This window comes from Peromyscus eremicus, chromosome 15 (genome assembly GCF_949786415.1).
Source record: "Peromyscus eremicus chromosome 15, PerEre_H2_v1, whole genome shotgun sequence".
NCBI classification, from domain to species: Eukaryota; Metazoa; Chordata; class Mammalia; order Rodentia; family Cricetidae; genus Peromyscus; species Peromyscus eremicus.
In genome coordinates, this window is record NC_081431.1 from 13,051,656 (window position 1) to 13,067,512 (window position 15,857).

The window sequence follows — 15,857 nt, forward strand, 5'->3', positions numbered from 1 at the left end:
GAGACTAAGAGACTGTTGAGTATTGAGTCCTAAGTGGCACATATATATCAATCCTTCCCCAGCAAGGCCATGGCATTTGTGAAGTCACAGCACTCTGGTTCCTGCGCAAGACCTCGACAAAGTCAAGACAACAAGGTCAGTCAACAGTCAGCATGCAGCTCTAGTTAGATTTGGTGGCTTATATTTGTGGAAGGGAGGGAGGGAGGGAGGGAGGGAGGGAGGAGAAGGCTGGAGAGATGGCTCAGCAGTTAAGAGCACTCCCTGCTCTTGCAGAGAACAAAAGTTGGGTTCACAGCACCCACATGGTAGCTTACCACGCTCCTTAACTCCAGCGATTCAATACCCTCTTCCGACCTCTGCAGGCATTTTACACACACACACACACACACACACACACACACACACACACACACAGTGCACATATGTACATGCAGGCAAACTCCCATCTACATAAAATAAAATAAATCTAATAGAAAGGACAGGACATGAAGATGGGAGGGGTGTGTTGGGGGGGTGTGGGAAGAGTTGGAAGGGGTTCAAGATGGATATGATCAAGAGACATTGTGTACATATATGAAGCTGTCAAATAATAGATAAAAGATATTCTAATAAATAAATAAATATGCTTGACCTTTCCTATGTACTTTCAGATAAAAGCCTGGGGACATTTGAAAGGCCACCCAGGTCCTTTCCTAACTTCACATTTTCATCTTAACCGTGGGGCTAAACAGAGCTGCTTCCACAAGCCAGGAGTGAACACACTTGGTTGTTCACACTCCAGACTGCTTGAGCAAGCAGTCAAATTTTGACCCAGGACCCTCCTCTGAGGGTCTGTCACCCCCAGCAAGAGCTCCATCCCAATGTCACCCCTAACCTTTCTCAAAAAACAGAGGCTCAAGATTACATCCCAAACTATTTTCTTCTTCAGTCTCCCCCTACCCCCTCTCTCTTTCTCTCTCTCTCTCTCTCTCTCTCTCTCTCTCTCTCTCTCTCTCTCTCTCTCTCTCTCTCTCTCTCTCACACACACACACACACACACACACACACATGCACTTATTTTTTGAAGGATTTTTCTGATTTTTGAAGTAACCTGACCTTTACCAACAAACGCTATTCCTGAGATTATTAGGGGTTCAAGGTGAAGTTCAAGGTGAATGTGGAGACAGCGCTTGTATGAATACATTGGGCTATACTGCTCCTTGCTACAGAGAACCTCAGCAGGGGTAAAACTTGTTTAACAAGCAATGTCCCAAGAGTGGAAACAATTTCCTTCTCTCCACCTGGTTCCCCTCAGCTCAATTTCTTCCTATGAACTCATGGTATAATGTCATTTCTTTGCTTAGAAACAAAATACAAACCTTTGCCCAGAATGCCTCCGCCCTACCTGCCTGGTCTCCCTCCCTCTGTGAGTTCAGATTCCGGTCAAACCTGATCTTTTTTCTTACCTTCCTTTCCTTACCTGTCCCATCTGTCTGTACAGTGCTTCCTTCAACCTGACCAGTTGGGTCTTTACCCTCTTCATAAAGCCTGCCTTGAGGTCTGCTCAGAAGGCACCTCATTTGTTCTTTGTATGCTCTGGAGACATTATTTATCCCTCTCAGCTGATCCTAAATCCACTCACATGGAGGTTCCATGATGGCACATTCCTTACCATCCCTGATTAACCCCAAATCCCCAAGTCCTCCCTCCACAGGGCTCCTAGCTTGTGCCAAGGCCACCTGATGATACATCTGTCTCTCCTCCCTGTTCTTCTCTGATCTCTTCCTGCCAAGCAGTAACATGGAGTCTCTCCTAGTAGCAACCCTGGCAGTAGCTGACAAATAGAGGAGACCCTGTAGATATTTGACAAATAAAAACACGTCAGCAAGTGACCAAAGGAATTCATGAATCATGTTCTGTCCCTTTGTGAGTCAACAATAGCACCCACACATGCTTCCACCTGGGAATCCTAGGGCTGGGATGAAGTAAACATGGCCATGCATTGAACCTCACAGATCTCACAGACGACACCTGCACACACCAAGATGCTTGACTACTCAAAACTCTGTGGCAGAAGGAGACAGCACGTGAGATGGGCGCAGTCCCTGGAGAAGGGACAGAATGAATGCTCTGTGGTGTCTCTGAGGTAGGCAGCTTCTCAAGGAAACCAGAGAGGCTCCCTTCTGTTGAGAAGATTCCCACTCCCAATCTAAGCTGCTGAAACACCCCACTCCAGCTCCAATAGAGCATGCCAGAAACCATCCCTCAGTGGCTAATATCTAACAGGTCTGCCCAGCCAAGAAAGAGTTTAATGTTTTCTTTCTCTTCCTCTCTCCTGACACTTCGCAGAGTCCACCCAGCTGCTGCAGTAAGCACAAAGAAATGCCATAGGTATAGACATTTGGGTCCCTGGCAATTACTACATAAAGCATGAGGGGACACTCTTTACAGGATGCTTTTTCTAAAGTGCCCAAATGAATGTGCTTCCTTTCAAGGGTACTCTTGGAATGACAGACATTTACTCACCTGCTCAAAACACCTGAGACACTTGTTTGAGGGGTCTGCCTTGATCTCTGAACGTAGTTTTGATTTACAAAAGCAGTCATGGAGCTTTGGGATCTACGTTTGTTGGCAGATAAGGTAGACAAGAAAGCCTGGGAATGTCTCCACAGAGAAATGTCTTCTCTTCAGCCACCTCCTAGCTAATGGTCACCACGGCGGCCGTTCCCAAGAACTTGAGTTTGAAGTGGAAATGTGGTAAAAGCACCTGCTTTCCTCATGGAGTGTGGCAAATTTGTCTACCACAATCCTTCTGCTCACTGCTCTTCCCATCCTCTTACCTAGGAAGTCAGCCTTATGCCTGGAGATCCAGAGACCTCTCGTAAACCCTACAGCATGGGATGAAAGTCAACACACTTGAGAGAACAGAGCAGAAGCCCAGTGTGTCTCTGGGTTTCTAAGAACTAGCCCAGGGCTACCCACCTCCAGACTCCTGTTACAAAAGAGATATCCGCCCCTCATCCCAACTTTTTTAAGCTATTACAGTTAGGTTTAATACTGCTTGCAGCCAACATTTTCCTGATACACTAACAAAGTGATTAGTATGCCCTATAAATTGGTTCTGAAAGAACTCCACTAAAGGAGTTCTTTAAACTATTGGGATTAGGGATAGTTGAAATATGCACATTATTCTATACACTGGTTGGGCTGTCTGTGTTCTAGGGATACTGGCTGGGATGTCCAGCTGATCTCTACAAAGGACCATGGTGTGTGGAATTACATACAGTAACATTTGCTTATGGACTCCACTCAACAGAGACAGGGAGGGGGAGCTTGCTGAGGAAGCCCAGGCCCTCGCTCAACCCCAACAAGCACAGATATGCTTCAGGGGACAGAAAGGATGCTTTGGTGAGGGACTGTGATAGTTGGTTAGTTTTAATTGTCAGTGTGACACAGCATAGAATCACCTAGTAAGAGTCAGTGAGGAGCTGACTAGATTGGGTTGTCTGTGGGCGTGCCTGGGGCGGGGGCAGTGGGAGGCTTGATTATGACATTGATGTGGGAAGACCCAGCCCAAGAGTGGATGGCACCATTCCCTGGCTTTGAGCCCTACACTGCTTGAGAGTAGGGAACACAGAACACAGCAGTCATACACTCTTTCTCAGCTCACGATGGTGGATGTCACCAGCTGCTTCAAGTTCCTGTCTTGACTTGCCCACAATGAAGAACTGGAGCCCGGAGTTGTAGCCAAATAGACTTCTTCTTCGTTAAAGACACTCTAGGTGGTGTATTTTACCACAGCATCAGGAATTGAGACTGAGACAGTGACATGGGCATCTCTGTTCTTTTTTTCCTTACTGTAAGAGAATACCTGAGCCGGGGTGATTTCGAAAGGAAAGGGCTATAGTTAGCCCATGGTTCCGGGAGTCTGGGTAACCTACGAGCATGACACCAGCAAATGTCTCACGCTGCGTCAACTCATGGCAGCAAGCAGCCAGGCAAGGCGGTGCACGCAGAGGAGAGAAAATAAGGCCGCTGTCCCGTGATGGCGAACTCATTCTCTAGAAAAAGGCACCAATCCCTCTACATGACCTCATCACTTGAGGGGCCTTTCCTCTCCCAAACCAGCACACGTCAAGAGTCTCAGTGGGGACTGGCTATCCAAGACACAGCGCTGGAAAGAACTGTTCTGAGTCCAGGCGATGTGGGGAGGGAGAGAGACAGAGGCACAGAGACAAAAAGAAATGTAAGCAGGACGCCATGCATATTGTCAAGGAGAGGGAGAAATTAAGGAATTGGACAGAGGAGTCTGGGATTCCCCTGGCCCAGCTGAGCAGAACTAACAGACAAGACTGAACTGAAGAGAAGTGAAGGGCCTGCCTTCTCTTTATCCAACAGAGAATGAACTAAAAAGTCTTGGAAGATTGCACATTAATAAATTCACTAGAGGGCGCACTGGAGACAGCCTTTCCCGCTAGTGTCTCCAGCAGCAGAGGCTTTGGTAATAGATTGGGCATCTGAAGAACCTTGGGAAGGAGAGGGCTTGGCATGTGAAAACATTTACCAGGCCAAGCACATCCACAAGTGAATCCTGAGGGTCCTAAGAGCCTTGCTCTCATCACAGGTTAGGAAGAACTTTTTCTTTAAGATAAAGTTCTCTGGGCTGGAGAGATGGTTCAACAGTTCAGAGCACTAACCACTCTTCCAGAAGACCAGGGTTCAGTTCCTAGCACCCACCTAGTGCCCCAGAACCATCCATAACTCTAGTACCAGTGGATCCAATGCCCCCTTTTGGCCTTAATGGGCTCCTGCACCAGTGTGACACACATGAACTCATGCAAGCACATACACACCAAAATAATTTTTCAAAAATAACACTCAAGATGGGTTGCCCACCCAGGCATGACACTTTTCAAAGGAGACTTGCTGGAGATCAAGAGAGGGACACTGCTTGTTGACCTCTTTGGGTTTCATGAAGAATATGACCCGGAATAGAAAATCCCACTCAAGGCTAAGGGTGCTTCTTTGAAAGAGCCAAGGGGAAAGAGATTCCTAGCCCTTTTGAGTTGACTTTAGTGAAGGGATATGATTCCCTTCATGGGAATACGATCTAAGATGTAGGTATAACTCCCATCTCTGCCTTTTACTAGCTATGTGGGCCCAGAAAGAGACAGCACCTCCCTGAGCCTCCACTCACCATTGAGATGGGCACTACAAGATAAACTAGAACACAGAGTATGCGGCCACCACATTACAGCTTGTTAAATTACAGTTCCTCCAGGGAAGAAAAGGTTCAGAAGCAGCGGCTAGGGCAAGAGCAAGAGGCATCGGGCAACCAAAGGAAGAGGGCAAGGCATGAGGTAGACAGGTTAGCTGCAGGGCAGATATTGCACACAAATTTGAGATGCTAAAGACTGAAAACCGACCACTGCATTTAGCAATGCAAAGATCATTGATGACAGTAACGGAGACATTACTGTTTTATACATGTTCTATATATCCAGCTGCCCAGGGAGCTAGGACAGAATGATTGCTGGAGACTAGCTTGGACAATATAGCAAAAGCCTGGCTCAATGCAAACAAAAACCAATGATAAATGAACAAATAAATAAATTAAAGCCTGCATATGTCAATAGCCATCGTTATTATAAGATATAGGTAGCAAGAACTCAAGCTTACAGGAGTGTCTCAAACACTAGGTAGAGTGGGGATTCTTCTAGACTTCAGGCAGATGAGAAGGAGAAAGGGGGAAAGGTAAACATCGGAACGCAGTAGGAGGGACCTTCCTCACCTTGGGAAGTGCAATGGCTGGCGGAGAAATGATATTAAGACCCCAGACAATTTGAAGAGGAAGCCCATACAGAGAGTCTCTATGCTCTACTGACAACTCGGACATCTAGAGGCAGGGGGAAATGGCAACATGAAGTGCTGAGGCACAGGGAGCGGGAGAAGATGCTATCATTGTGTCTGAATCAAGGAGAAAGAAGGGCAGGTCCATGCCCCCGCAGAGGCTGCCAGGTGGTCTCAGGGTCAGGCACCAGATGAAGAACTGATGTTTCCTGGGGGTAGAGCTCATGGGCACTCAGACAGAGCTGAGACAGGTCTGCTGGGCCCTGATGAACCAGGAAAGGAGACCATACAATATACTATCACCTCTTCAAGAGGCCGGCAAGAACCTGGAGGACAGCACTAGGCTGTACGAAAACCATCCGTCCATCTTCATTGCCAGGTTATTTTGGCCTTGGTTGTATCCAGCTACCATCTTGGGAAGCAATAAGACTTAAGGAAGTGAGGTGCCACTTATTTTAGTCCACTTGTGATGCTAAAACAAAATACTACCGACCAAGTGGTTCTCAACCTTCCTAATGTTGTGAACCTTGAATACAGTTCCTCATGTTGTGGTGACCCCCAACCATAAAATTATTTCCATTGCTACTTCATAATTGTAGTTTTGCTACTGTTATGAAATCATAATATAAATATCTGATATGCAACCCCTGTGAAAGGGTCATTCTCACCCCCCCAGGGGTCACAACCCACAGGTTGAGAAGCAGTGTACTAGGGGGTTTATGAGCAACATTGATCTGTTGCTCCCAGTTCTGCAAGCTGGAAGGCAGACTTGGTAGCTCCTCCTGGTTCATAAACGAGGGCTTTCCTACCACATCCTGACATGATGGAAGGGAGGAGAGAGCTCGCCAGAGGTTCTTCTAAAAGAGCACTGATCTCATTCATAAGGGCTCCACCCTCATGACTTCATCACCTCCTTACATCCTCAGCTCCTAATACTACTACACCGGATGTTGAAATTTAACATGCATTTCAAAGGGACAAAGAAACCGTTTGTCCATATATATAATAGCTCTCACATGGAATAACTGAAGGAAGAATATATATTCCAAAGAGACAAGAACCCAAAACAGGAAGAGTCATGATACCTTTGATTGGCTAGCTTCTACCTCCCTCCTTCCCTCCCACTCACTGTCACTAGAAATGGGACACCCTAGCAAGCTGAAAATAGTTGAGAAAAACAATCTCTCTGATTACACATTCAAATGTAATGCGAAGATTTTGACCCCACTAACAAATGCTTGTTGCTTTTTTAAAATTTATATTCAATGTTTTATCACAGCTGAGACACCCTTTGCCTGCTCTTCCTCCAAAAGACTGCTCGAAGTGTTTTTACACACAGGGCACCGATTTAGCTCAGCACTTCACTGCGCAGCAATCACAGCAGCATCCTTCCTCCGTCCTGTTGGCGAGCGTGCCTTTTCAAGCCCACAGCATTTCATCCATGCCGTTTTGACTGCATTAGAACACACATTTGCTTTTGGCTGCTTTTTGCTTTTGTTGACAGTTTCTGTCTCTCTGCCTAGACTGAAAGCTGGCTGGAGGTAGATGGTGGGCTTCATGCTTCTCCCAGACGCCAGCACACAATTTATCCCATCGCTTCTGGATGAATCTGTCAGAAGTGATTTGAATGTGCATGCTTTGACCATCTACGAGGTCCTACATCTAGGAGGTCCTCATTCTGCATAAGGTTTCTCCAACAGAGAAACATGAAGCGAGCGGTATGCGGCAATGCTGTGTGAGACAAGAACCAGGCTTATGTCAGAGCTGCTCTCTTGGTGAGTAAAGCTCCTTTAAGAGAAGTGTAATGAGCTGGAGTCGGGTTCTCAGCCACGGTGTGGTCGACATTATAGAATGGATATTTTTTGATGGTGGAAGCCATCTTGAATGTTGAGCAGTGGACTGGATTTGTAGTGGTTGGATGTCAATTGCAGTGCCCTGCCCCTCCATGTGACAACCAGAAATTGGTATAGATATTGCCAAATGTCCTCTGGCGCACGCACACACACATACAGCTGAAAGTCTGAGGAATGATCTCCCGCACTGGAAGGCAGACAAACAAAATGGCTCCCACCACAGTTCCGTACTGTTTCTTAATATTACAAATGTCACTAGTGGTGACTCTCACAATACGTCTTTGCCTGACATCACTGGAGTTTTCTGAGACCCGCTTTCTTCTTCCCTTTGCTTTTTCTCCTGTCTGCCTTCTCTGGTTAAAGAAATTTTTATCCATTAAAGGAAGTTCCTGCCCTGTCCTCCCTCTGGCATGCCAACAAACAATGTGTTGTATCTCACCCAGTTTCCAACATCCATTTCTCTGAAAACTTAGTACATGGAGGTCACTCCACCTGGATTGGGTGGCTGGCTTCTTGGCCTCCATTAGACCCTTCAAGCCACACAATCATGTCATTCTTCGCTCTCTTCAAACAACAGAGACACCATCTTTCACTCCTGTGAACAGAGACAAGCTTGACACTTCTGAACCCACCCAACCTGTAGGGCTGGACCATCCTCTGAGGTCACCCTTCACCTTTGCCCTCTCCCCAGGTCAGCCTGGTGGCACCTGGGTCCAACTCAGATCTGGCTTTTGGCATCTTCATGACACCTGTTAACTGTGAGATTATTGTCGCTTGCTCCCTAAGACTTATCACCACCTGGTAGCCATATTTGTGCAGGTTGGCCAGAAGCAGTTGCTGAACTTCTGTGAATCTCAGAGTTTTCCTCTCTAAAATGAGTCTGTGCCCCATGGCTTATCATACAATTGATACTGAGATACATATGTGTGTATGTAAATATATTATAAAATATATAAAATGGCATGTTCTTTTTCAGGTATAAAGTATATATATTTCTGTAATTTATGAAATTTATATTAAAGTTATATATTATACAATTATTTATATTTATATATATATTGTTTTTCAAGTGCCACAGATTACATACATGTTAGGGTCCCGTGAAATTGAAATTTTCCTGTCATCTAGTAACATTGAAGCCACTGTATTCTAATGCAAGCCATTATTCCTGTTTGTGGAGGCTGGCCAGTCCTACAAAAGGCTAGCAGGTATAATTATACACAGAACACAGTACTTGATAACAATAAATGACTATGTTATGGTTTGTGTATTTACTACACTATAATTTTTAATCATTAGTGTGAACTCCTATTTGTAGAATTTGTTATAAACTTTATCCCCTGTTACCCCAGCCCCAGCTTCATACATTTGCATTTACCACATCTCCTAAGGACACCAAGGGATTACCCACACCATTTGGTTTGTGAGTACTCAATACTGGCCTATCAGTAGATGTCTCAGAATCTGCCTCCATCATTAGGTGTTTATAACTACATATCTCTGGTTGGATAGAGAGGACATCTATTTAGATGACATAGAACATGGACATGAGTCATATGAACCAGGAAGCATGGTATTTGTGGAGCCCCGGTAAATACTTTGGTTCGCCTTCTCCCATAGGGGAGTGAGCATCTTTCTCCCTGACCCCATCCACCAATACAACTCCAGAGAAGCAAGAAGAATGAGGGAGAGTAGTGGGGTGTGGTCTTCAAATTCCTGGAGCAGGGATGAGGCGGCTGGGTGTGCTGAAGTGAGGAGGGGGCCCTGGGCTTCCACTCCAGCTGGTTCACAGAGAAAGCCAACATGGAGAGCATGAGTCCTGCATGGACCCGGGCCACTCCCTGGGTTAGAAAAGGAACAAACCACAACTAGACAGAGATTCCTATTTGACTCTCCAGACACCCCCTCAGTTTCCCTGTGCCCTCAAAAGAAAAGGAACAGGAGATTATTACTTGATGCCAGCAAGGAACACAGCAGAGGGTCCCTGAGGCCACCCAGGCCATCCCCACATCAGCAGCCCGCTCTTCACACACTCAGCACCGTCTTGAGAGAGGAGGGCAGAAGGGCACTTACCTCTCTGCCGTGCTGGAACTACAGTTTCAGTTATTGAAATTGGACAGAATTATAAACCAGATTGGAGTGCATTTAGTGTCCCACTTCCCTGGCCAGGGCTCTTGAAGATCAAAGCGGTTTGAGTTATCAGACATGTCCTCATGACCGATCCAGGGACTAGCAGGGTTTACTGGGGAGGCAACTGGAAATGCACTTAGGTAACAACCTTAATGTCTCCCCCAATCAGCAACTCCTTCTCTGCTCAAGATGGAAAATTCTTTGGCATCCCTGTATCCAGGACAAACAGTATTCCCTGCCTCCTGAAATCATGGTGGTGGGGAAAAAGGTGTCTGCCAGAGTCTTGGGGTCTCTTTACCTTCCCTGAAGGGACAATATGGGGACAGAGATATGCTCCTGTGAGCCCCTCACTGGGGCTCTGCTCTAAGTGGGTCACCCTGTCACCACCCACCAGCTTCAGAATACCCCCCACACACACACACACACATCCTGTCAGCCTGCAAAATGTCCTTAGGATTAACAGACCTTGCACATCTGAACATCTCTCGCATGCCACAAATCCTGCTGAAGTACATTTTGAATGGGGGAACCCCAAAGTTCCCCCAACAAGTTTTTGCAAAATAAAGATGAGGAAAACTCATTCTAGGCTCAGCCCTTCATCCTCCAGCAGTTCCCTCCCTCATGGACGCCACCCCCTCATTGTTAGCACAGAGATGGAAGAGAACTCTTCTGTACTTGGCTCTTTAAGGAATTTGAACAGGTAGATTACAAATTTAATGCCCACTTGCAGATGAATAAAGCTGAGGCCCTGGCCAGCCAAGCTGTCTCTACGGTCAGACACTCAGTGTCCAACGTGGATGGATGAGCTTGCTGCCTCTCCCATACCTGTAGGGCCAGAAGCTGACAGCAGCATCATTATCACCATTTAAATAGATGCCTACACCCCTGCACAAAGGACTGGCCCCTCCTCTCCGCCTCCCACAAACAGCTTCTCAGCCTCGCCTCAACTCCACTTTCCATTCGCTTCCAGAACACGCCCTCTCCTCGCCTCATTAACACTGAGCTCACCCTGCCACCTACCTCATATAATGGCATCTACTTACCTGGCAGGGACATGAAAGCGTCACTACCTCTTAGAGCTATTAGGAAGATAAGAATGAGGTAAGATGTGGACAACATCTAGCTCATGCCTGACATATGGAAAGCCCTCAATAAGCCTCCCCATTATTCCCTATTATCGCCCAGCAATGAACCCCAAACACCGGGCGTCCCAAAAAAGAAATACTGAATCAGCAGACATTTGTGTTGTGTCCATTGCCTAGAAGTAAATGAAGCTGACAATGACGGTAGTAAGATGCTGTGGTCTCCCTGAGTCACCAAAGTTTGTTGGAAGCACAGCTGTAGACTGACCCCCGCCCACCCGTGCCCGGACTGACCCCCATCCACCCGTGCCCAGACTGGCCCTCACACACCCGTGCCTGGACTGACCTCCATCCACCCGTACCTGGACTGACCCCCACATACCTGTACCTGGACTGACCCCCGCCCACCTGTACCTGGACTGACCCCCACATACCTGTACCTGGACTGACCCCCACATACCTGTACCTGGACTGACCCCCGCCCACCCGTGCCCGGACTGACCCCCGCCCACCCGTGCCCGGACTGACCCCCATCCACCCGTGCCCGGACTGACCCACACACACCTGTACCTGGACTGACCCCCACCCACCGTGCCCGGACTGACCCCCGCCCACCCGTGCCCGGACTGACCCACACACACCTGTACCTGGACTGACCCCCACATACCTGTACCTGGACTGACCCCCGCCCACCCGTGCCCGGACTGACCCCCGCCCACCCGTGCCCGGACTGACCCCCATCCACCCGTGCCCGGACTGACCCCCACACACCTGTACCTGGACTGACCCCCACATACCTGTACCTGGACTGACCTCCCTCCACCTGTACCTGGACTGACCCCCGCCCACCCGTGCCCGGACTGACCCCCACACACCTGTGCCCGGACTGACTCCCGCCCACGCGTGCCCGGACTGACCCCCACCCACCCGCGCCCGGACTGACCCCCACCCACCGTGCCCGGACTGACCCCCACCCACCCGCACCTGGACTGACCCCCACCCACCGTGCCCGGACTGACCCCCACCCACCCATGCCTGCCCCCACTCAGGCTCCTCCCCCTAACAAACACTGACTCCATGGGTATCACCATTCTCAGCCTGGGAATCATAACGCTTACTTCTCGCTCGCCTTCTCCACATCCAGTTGTTTCCCAAATGCTTTTGATTTTTGTCCCAAACACCTCTAAAATCCCCTCCCCCCAATCATCTCATCTCATATTGCAACCCCAAGGGACCCTTTTCTCTAAATAGTCAGGATCTAGGAGCTATAACTAGGAAATAACAAAAATTACCGAGACACAAAAATGAAGCATGATCCTAATTAGTCTTATCAATAAAAACCAGGAGTCAGACATTGGGGTAATAACCTGAAAGATCAGAGAAGCAGAGCAGCAGCCACTAGAGACTTCTGACCTCTACCAATCCCCAGACCAAATGGGGGCTGAGATCCTGTTTCCACCCACCTTATATTCCTGTCTCCACCTTCCGATTGTGCTGGGATTAAAGGCGTGAGCCTCCCAAGTGCTGAGATCAAAGATGTGAACCACCACCACTGGCCTCTACGGTAAACTAGTGGCTAGCTCTGCCCTCTGATCTCCAGTCAAGCCTTATTTGTCAGAACACAAACAGAATATTACACAACACAAGAATACACTCAAACACCTACTTCCACTTGACATGAGTACCAACCAAGCCAGCAAACCTGCAAATACAAGGCCAACAGGTATCAAAGTGACTGGTATGGTTTGAACATCTGAGCCTCCTTCAAAATTCACACGGAACTTACTCCCCATTGGAGCTTATTCCCAGGAAACCGAATCTTTGGAGGTCAGCCCTCACAAATGGGATTAGCTGCCCAAGAGGTGACAGGGCTGCCACCTTTGTTCCCTTCTGCCTGTTGTCATGCAAGGGCATGGTGTGCACCCCTTCCAAGAGGACACAGCAACAAAATGCCGTCTTGGAGGCAGAGATGCCAAACCTACAGCATTTTGATCTGGACTTTCCGGCCACGTGCATTTCTGTGATTTGCGGATTACCCCGTCTGTGGTGGTTAGTGACCGTAGCACACATATATTAAGACAGTGGCACTGAATGATTTGCCACATTGTCAGTGTGGGGTGAAGCTGATGAAGTGGCTGTGCCATTAGCCACAGAGCTGAGATCCAGCTGAGGAAGGGAAACCTCAGCAGCTGCAGGCAGGACAGATGCCTGGGAGGGGAGTAGATCGAGTGCTCAGGGGTGAAGGGAGATCTTGGAAGAACTCATAGTCCTGAGTGCTTTCAAGATCTCACTTTGACAGTCCAAATGAGATACTGAGGGTGTGATGCCCTTGTCTCGCGTGGCAATGATTTCCTAAGTATGGTGAGTTATGAGAAAATGTTTCAGAATCTCTTGTTATCATTTATCAAAATGATGTGCTAATCACATCTTTTTAAAGAAACCATTTGCTATGAAATGAGAGCTTCTGGGTTACTCTACAGTTCTGTCCACACCTGTGCTTATCTGAGGACAGCAAGGGTTTCTCATGGTGCAGATGTGTCCTGCCTAGGGTTCCCATTCTCCGCACTCCACATCTGGCCACACACTCTTCTGCTTAAAATCCTTGTGGTTCCCCATTATCCTTAGGAATAATGTCCAGAATTCTTCAACTTCTCCACAAACCATCGGGGCCCAGCAGGATCTGGCCAGTGTGCAGCTTCTGCGGGCCTTACTCCATTTGCCCTACCCTACCTCATCCTTGAAGATCCTCCTAACCACGTGCTCTTCTAGGTGAAAGGGCTTTGTTCAGATTTCTGCTGCCAGGAACTCACTCCCCACACCTACCCAGGCCAGAAGAGGAGAGACAAGGCCTGTCTCATTACCTGTTTCCTAGCATGAGAAAGAAACTTACTCCCCCTTCAAATGAATGCAAGAGCCATGACTGTTCTTCCTGACTCTGACAGGTGTGTCAGGTAAACCACATGCTCCTTCCCCCTTCCGAGCATCTCACACCAACCTGGACCCAACACCATCAACCAGCCCCTGCAGCTGCAAGTGAAGGGTCTGGTGGGACTTTCTGGAGTCCCATCCTGACCCCATGGCCACGTTACAGCAAGACATCACTGATCTAGAAGTGAGATGGGAGTCAATCCTGTGTTTTGTGCATGTCCAGACATCCTCAAGGGCCCAGCACCAGGTTCTCAATGGGAGATGATGTCCTGTGGTCACCCTGGGAGGACAGCTACTTTCAAAACTCTGCCTTGAGTCCTCCTGGTGTTTTTTCCTGAGTGGTGGCAGCATACTCATGTATAGCAACTATAATTTTTATATCCTCAAAATAACTCTTTCCAGATGTACTACCTACAATAATAACACACACTAAATAATCCACTTCTGCTGCCCCACAGGTCGCCTCTCGCCTCCACTCCCGGTTCCCATGGTGACTCAGGAAAGGCTCCTCAGACCTGACAGCAGATCCACAGCAGTGTGGGGAAGCTCAGCATGGAGGACAGCCATAAAACATAACAGCATTTGCCCAAGGACAGTTCTGAGTCTGGGGGAATGGGGGCTGTCTCTGCTTCCAGGAGCTGCAGAGTACCCCAAATGTAATGTAGTTGCAAAGAAGGAAAAAAACAGAAAAGGGTAGCAAGCCATGTGTGAACGCAAGGCTTTATCTTCTAACTTACCAGTGGGGAGGAAGAGAGAGAGAGAGAGAGAGAGAGAGAGAGAGAGAGAGAGAGAGAGAGAGAGAATACTTCGTAGCTAAGAGAACTTCCTGGGATTACTTCAGAGTACTTTGGAGTCACATAGGAAGCCCTGTAGACCAATCCTCATCTAATTTGAGCTATTGTTGAAGAAATTAGACTCTCTGGCATGAAACTGTTCAGGGAGTTCCTATGCCGCCACCCCACACCCACACCCCGCCACCGCACTTAAATCAGACCTTTAATGCTATTGAGAGAGAAAGAATTTCTTAGTAGATTATAAAAATGAAACTGATTCACTAGAGCAGGGGCATTATTAGGCAAATACATTTGGGGTTTATGTAAATACATCACAAAGTGCCTAGTTTGCTTACTGTGTTTAATTATAATGTCCTTTGGAATAAAAAATACAGCAAAATGTCATAAGACAGGTGTAACAGGGAAATACTGAATGTTAAGAGAAAAATGGGAATAGATGGGTGCTAAGACTCAGTGAGCAGCACCAGCCACAGTTGAAGCCAGGGACGGCTTTGTTTAAGGCCCCCTCCAGAGCTGGCTGGGAAGTGGGTGGTGCTGGGAAGTCAGTGGGCAGCTGTAAAGCTTCCGAGGGTGGCATGTGGGTTCTTAGAGGATAGCACGTGTGGAACACAGGGTAGCAGGGGGTCTCCCTGGAAAGTAAGTGTGGCTCTCTGACTGCAAACAACTCAGGTCAAAGTGCAAGAGAGTGTTAGAGATCAAAACAAGGCATTTTTAGGCTGGGTAAATATCCTGAGTACAGTTCATAAGAGTACAAGGAGAGAGGGAAAAGCTGAACCTGAACAGGGAGGAAGGGGCCCCTGCAGAGGAAGCATGATCACCCCAAAGCCACTCAAGACTTCCTCTACAAACTCATTTCACAAGTGCTCACTGGGCGGCCACTCTGGACCGGGTATGACTCCTGGCCCTAAGAATGCGTGTCAAAAAAAAATCTTTGACATCGTGCATGGTCTGTTTTAGCGAGAAAAACAAGCAATAAATAATATGCCTGGTGGTGACAAATGTCTTAAAGAAGGTGAAGCCGGGTGGTGACAGGGAGACAACTGGAGGCGGGGACGGGGGTAATGCACAGAGGACAAAGAGAAGGTCTGGCTCCCACTCCTTCGGGTAACTTCAGCTCAGACTGGGACATGGCTTCTCCTTTGCACAATCTCTCCTGTTTGCCGCAGTCTCCACTTCTCCCTCCAGTTACCCACTCCTGGCCTACTCAGGCAGCGCCTGTGGGTCCTGGAGTCATGTGAGAA

The 15,857-nt window shown here is 48.0% G+C and overlaps 1 protein-coding gene and 1 long non-coding RNA gene across 2 annotated transcripts in view; one reads left to right on the forward strand and one right to left on the reverse strand.

Moving 5' to 3' along the window:
• Capn8 (calpain 8) overlaps nucleotides 1–15,857 on the reverse strand; it is a 73,023-nt gene that overhangs the window by 40,367 nt on the left and 16,799 nt on the right. The window lies entirely within an intron of this gene.
• On the forward strand, nucleotides 1,954–14,534 carry LOC131925062 (uncharacterized). Its single transcript, XR_009383134.1, has 3 exons — nucleotides 1,954–2,125; nucleotides 7,353–7,604; nucleotides 14,281–14,534. It is a non-coding gene; the product is annotated as an uncharacterized LOC131925062 (long non-coding RNA).